General features: G+C 36.2%; 1 pseudogene; it reads left to right on the top strand.

Annotated features, from left to right (window-relative positions):
- The first annotated feature begins 4131 nt into the window (after positions 1-4131).
- On the top strand, positions 4132-4815 carry LOC146734561 (carbohydrate sulfotransferase 9 pseudogene; annotated as a pseudogene).
- Positions 4816-6527: the final 1712 nt, after the last annotated feature.

The following is a 6527-nucleotide window of genomic DNA, read 5'->3' as shown; positions in this document are numbered from 1 at the left end:
CATTCAGTCATAAGTGCGATTAAAATTTATTAATAAATTTATTTATTTATTTATTTAACACTCTCAAATATCTCATAAATCCTTGGCTTTATTTATATTGCGAAATTACTGCGTTGATAATAACCATAGATGTCAAATATTTTTACTTCTAGATTGAGATACAGTTTTTCATGTCAACATTATTGAGCTTCTGGGAACTGACACAACACAGGTCCGATAGCTTTCAGTTTTTCTGCACGCCATTATCCTAACTTATATTGGCTTAGACGTAGTTGAAACCATAGTCACTCGGATTGAATTGGAAATAAGGTTTTCAAGGTCACCCCTAGTCCTGATCCATTAGAGCTTTAGTCACCTGAAAGAAAAGAGAAAACTATAAACTTTAGCACCGAGTACTCATACTGAGTATACCCTGATATCAGTTAAAGCTATACGTGTACAGTTTTTAAATTTGTAATGTGATTTGACCTTTCGATCCAGACTATTTATCATGGAGCAGTGGTGATTCGCATCTAGTCATTAAATATTTTAATGTATTCTAATTCTCTCTATTCATAACAATTCTTTAGAACATCGACCCAGACTATCTCTTTGAGCAGAGGTGATTCCCATAAAGTGAATCAATATTGAATAAGCCTTTGTTAGTCAGTAGAAGATTTTTTTTATGCAGTGACAACAAAAGACTAAGTTATGTATCAGACGATAAACTGTTTACTTTCAGACTGTTGACTGGTTAGACAACCACACTTATGGCTTATAAAAGAAGAATCAAAATTGGTAAGCGTTTTTAAATCTGTCTTGTGTAGTTTTTGAGGTGTTTCTAAGGTTATCAGCTTCACAGAATGAACTAGATTTTCGACTTAGCTTGCAACGGTGCATAAACGAACAAATCTTTTGAACTATTTTCAAACATTTTTAAAGTTGTCATGTTACAGGACTGGCTGTTATGTGCCTGCTGTCTTGTGTAATGTGGTATTATTATTGGTGCCGGCGAAACGGTAAGAATAATATGTATGATGTACGCTGAATATTATAAAGTATGTATAGGATGAAACCTGACTACGCAGCCTCTACTGGTATTTCAGCGCAGGATAAAATGACGAGTCCGCAGATGTGTTACACAATTCGTTGCGTGAGCGCTGACCTTTTGGAATGTGTGGTCACTGTTCTCAGACAGTCTGCATACTAAAATTAAAATCACGTCCAACATGTACGTAACATTTCCATAATGATTAACTTATGAATTTTCAAAATCTAAAACCAAAACAAAAAATAGATTGATATAGTGCCCCAAAGCAATTGTCAATTTGTCCTTTCATATTTGGCAGAAAAAAAGTGATGATCGGATTCATAAAAAAACGATTACTGGTGTTATCAACTAGCCTGGTCTTCTTAACAACAAACCGTGTAGGACAACAACGGAATATCAGCTTTGATATCATGTAAAATTTGGCAGACGAGGTCGAAAAGTCCAACTAAATTAACGAAATATTATAAAACTGGGACGAAATATGCTACAATATCATTCGAAAGACTAAAAAATCACAGTGACACAAATGGCAGGCTTGAATGTATGCAAACAATGGAGACAACAGCCCCGCTCCTCCCTTAACTTGAAAACAAACAAACAAACAATACTTTACAAAATGGCAGACAGAAAGCAATTTTCGACGGTTTCTGTCTTCAGTAGCGGATAAAAGAATTTTTTTACTAGTATTCTCCTATTGGTGAATCCGTATTTGATGCCATTATGAAAATGTCAGCATCTACACCGAGTTTACACGAGTGTACACGAGTGTACACACGTGAATGTACTAGCGCTTATACCTGCAAAGTCTTAGGTGATGCAATATTCGATTCATCCTTATAATGTATTCAATTGTCACATGAATGAGGCAAGTACTATTTCAATTGCCATTCAACTAGTCAACAGAGACAGTTATCACCATCTCTGTTCGTTACAACCTGATCTGTACCACCGACGCCTTTCTCAGTATAAGTTCGTCTTGCTTCACACATTATCATTCATATACACCACTCCTCATCCAATATGGCGCTTGGGTAGTCATTATTGCTTAGATATATCCTTGATTGCATATCTAAATTTTGTGTTTGGACAAATCAAATCGATGGTTTGACACAAATAGTATACTGGTATAATATAATACATAACTACGTGCAACTAACAATCTATTGTTAGGACCGTTTGAAAATAAGAAACGTGACCAAATTGAGACAGAGAATTACGTGAAATATAGTTGACGTTGACACTTCACTTAGTTAAACACATTTGCAGCAAATAACTACAATATAAAAGAAGAGTTTCAATTTAAAAAACTCTCCTTTCATTCGCTACAGTACATTTAAAACTATTCGTCTGTATTAGGAATCATACCACAGATTGTGATTATGGATTTATCTAGGACGATTTTCATTTTCCGGACATTGAATGTCACTGTTGTCTCTCCTGACTTTTCTTTTATGTAAGGGCAAATTGCAAGTGCTAGTGCTGACACATAGTGCATTTTGCCACAGAAGTCATTTCCTGTTTGGGACTACATGATAGGGCTGTGTGGTCATCTCCCTATCAAATGGCAATTTTATTGCGCTATCCTGGCGTCAACCAGGCCCGGTCGAACACAAGCACCTGCAGACCTTGACCAAAGTTCCACCAAAGTCGCATTCGTTAGTGAATGAATCTCGGCCAGTGGAATTGGCCTTTCCACTGAGTCTGTGGCACACTCACCCAGTGTAGGGGTCGACCCTTTGATGTTCACCCTAAGGTAGGATTTGAACTACCGATCATAAGTCTGGTGCGACAACCACTATGCTACCAGTGACCGGTCTCATGTTAACATGAACGAGCCAATATTCACTGACACAAAAGCAGTAGGTACATTGAGATAGAAGGCGTAAAACAAATCAAATTGTGGCTAGCTGTTAGTGCTTCCTTTGATTTTGAATACTTAAACAATACATTCAAATTTACATTTAATCTGAATCAAAGATTGAGACTAAATAGTTAATTATTTTTACCAAATGTTGTGCACTAATAAAGCCATGTCAATAAGATAAATCTAGTGAGTGGGGTCATATGTGGTCAGTAATGATGGGAATCTACGTATGTATTCTGCATTAATCTGATTTTCAATATAATTTGCAGGCGATATGAGAGACGCAAGGCTTCTAGATTATCACTCACGATCAAATGCAAGCAATTTGACCTTGGACAAAATGCCAATATATAACACAACGTCACTTGCAGGCAAGGTAAGGTAAATTTACAAGTTATTCCTATGAAGAGGACATAATAAACTACATTAAATCATTTTAATTTTGGCCATTATTTCTTATTAGAAAACGTGCGCTATAAGTGTTTTACCACTTTCTTTTGAATATGATTAGACCAGAGGTATTTTTTAGAAAATAATCGAGCGCCCTCTAGTGTTTAAAATCGTATTTTTTTTATCAACGTAGCTTGAGAATTATGTTGTCGGAATCGTTTTTATAGCATTAATACACATACTAAACAGTATTGGTGTGTATGCAGATGCGAGTATATAATTGAAGAATGCACTATGTGTGTTTCATTTAGCTAGCTTGTGTGGCTAATGTTTGCATGTACCAACTATGCAAATTTGTATTATTATTGAAACTGAATCTGTTTTTTATTTTTAGTCCACAAACTCACTTTTTTGAGTGCAAGATGGCGTCTGTATTGTTGACTCACGGTATACTCGCCTGCCGGGTGATACAAATGTAACTTTAAATCGTCCTTTGATGATAAAATTACAAGCAGTATACTAGCTGACTGGAACTTGATCATTCTAATTCTCTATACACTAGTTGGAAAAAGCATCGTCCACAATTAATAATTTCTACTATTCCATAACTTCAAAATTCATTCACCCTCTGTTACATAATACATGCAATGATAATCATATTTCCTTATATATTTTCCATTATATAAGAACCATTATTTTTCAGAACTTATCTAGAACCCGGATGGTCGAAACAGACATGCGCAGACGCCTGTCATTTCTGCGATGTACATGTCACCAGCTGCAAAATACTAGTATACAGGTTTCTAATAAATATGTGAACTGTTCAAACGCTAGTGAACAAAACATGATGGCTGCTGAAAGTGGGAAAATACAGACAGACAATTATAGACAATTGCAGTTGTCCCATGAAATGTACGTCGATGACAAGTATAAACTGATTTACTGTCCTGTTCCCAAAGTTGCAACATCAAATTGGCGAAGAGTGCTGATAGTAATGGGAGGGCGCTACAACAGCACTGCTGAAATAAAGGACAGTACATGGGGTATTTACACAAAGAAATTCAAACAACTTGGAAGCTTTGATCTAGAAGGTAGAGTACGGCGCCTTCAAACATATACAAAAATAATATTTGTAAGGCATCCATTTGAACGGTTGCTGTCCGCATATCGCGATAAAATTGATGGAAAAAATTCGAAGATACAAACGTTTCAAAGTTTTGTGAGGTTTGTCTTAAGCCACCAGAAAAACATTGACGTTCACTGGCAAACGTATGAAGAGCTTTGCAAGCCTTGTGATGTACATTACGATATTATCGGGAAGTACGAGACCTTTACACGTGACGCCAACCACGTGCTGCGCAAGATCAAGGCTGATGATATAGTGACCTTCCCGGACTTGGAACCGCATGGAACAAATACGTCATTGTCTTTATTGGTCAAGAAATATATTTCGAATGTTACAGAAACTGAAATGAAAAGTTTATACACAATTTATGAGAACGATTTCAAAATGTTTGGTTATCAATGGTAGTACACGCTCTAGAGATCTTCCTAATTGAGTTATAGCTCTTCATGTAAAGCCGCGAGAATTTCCATTTCATTGTCTTGTCTTGTTTGTTCTGTCATTACTCTTTCGTTGATAATAAAGCGCGATTTCCTAAATCACAATAACACTCTCGCGAAAACAATTGTGGTTCTACTTCACGTTGTCACGATACAGTCCCCAACGTGGTTTCTTCGACTTCCAACTAAAACGAACGAATAACTCCTGTGGGCTCTGGGTGGCGCTCACACAACATTTGTCAAAAACCGTGAAATCTACATATTGTGCATACAAACCATTTAAGGTAGAGATGCAGTTTATTTGGCTTGCTTTTTAATTGAGTAATCAGACAATGAAGATTGTATTATATATCCAACATGTTATATATTTTCTGAAAGCTTATTATACAAACTTTGTAAAATTTGTCTTTATTTTAAATATCCAGAATGCGTTTTTGATTTTGGGTCAAAAATATGCTTTTTTGGACAAAAGTGATTTAAAAAAAAATAGCTTAAAAACTTCAAGTCCGTTTGTGGGTAAAATTACATCGCTGGATACATTGGTATACTACTAATTCAAATGCGTCCACTCATCTCTCTAACGGCTTTCAAAGTCGCACAGCATGACCTCAAAGTTCACTCTTTGCTATTTTTGCATAATTTATATATCCGTGTTAATTGCGAACTTGTTATTTTTGTTCCACTCGCCGTAATAAACTGTCCGGACGCATTTTGAAGGGGGAACACCTTTTCAGTAATGTGTGAAAATTTCGAGGCAAATGGCCAAAGCGTCCATCAGCTATTTTAATTTAAAACCCAAGAATTCACCAAAAATAGAAGACGAGAAAAAGGCTAATTTGCATATTTGCGCGTTAAACCGGGAATTACTGCTTTGTCATACTTTGTCATACTTTCTAGACTATTGAAATTGAAAGTTAACGTATAGACATAGACATTTTATGTAAAATCGTTGAACCAGAACAACTGCTCTTGAATATATAAATCAGAAACACGTCATTCATACCAGTGTTTTGATGGAGTCGGTAAAAACACGTGGTAATGCCAGTAAATATGACGTCATCTCATGAATTATTAAACAGGGGGCGGTCCTAGGAAGGTGACCTTTTACACGATCAAAACATCATGGCTTCTCTTCGCTGTATTTTCAATAAAAAAATCTACGAGTATTTCAGAGCCTATGGTTTACCGTGAAGAGTACAAAGTGGGATATTAAATTATTTATCCTCGATGATTTTTATGTAGTATTGAGAACCAACTCCAGGAAGCGAACGCACAATAATGAATAATCGCGTTATCCTAGAATCGAAACGCGAGGCACAGAAGTTTTGTTCAGGGTTTCCAATCCAATTTTTCCCACTGCAACATATTTGTTAAACGAAATATTTGAATTCTGTTCGTTTTTTTAAGAAGGCAATTTTTTATTTTTTCCGATTTTGGTAACGTCTTATTCAGGGATTTTCTAAGACAGTCGCAGGCAATCAGCGCACTGGCACGGATGTACGTACAAAACATGCTGCTGTACTACCGGCGACGGTCGCCTGCAAGAAGAAAGCTCCAGCTCCTAACGTAAAAGTTTTAAAATTTCGACCGGTTTTAAATAATTTGTGTTGGAAATCTGACATGTTTTAAAAGTGCAAAATTAAGGTGCATTTTCGGGCGGTCGAATTTTTCTGAGTAGAA

Source organism: Saccoglossus kowalevskii, chromosome 14, assembly GCF_978046115.1.
Source record: "Saccoglossus kowalevskii chromosome 14, keSacKowa6.1, whole genome shotgun sequence".
Classification (NCBI taxonomy): domain Eukaryota; kingdom Metazoa; phylum Hemichordata; class Enteropneusta; family Harrimaniidae; genus Saccoglossus; species Saccoglossus kowalevskii.
The sequence above is the reverse complement of the archived record's forward strand: the minus strand, read 5'-3'. Positions and strand labels throughout refer to the sequence as shown.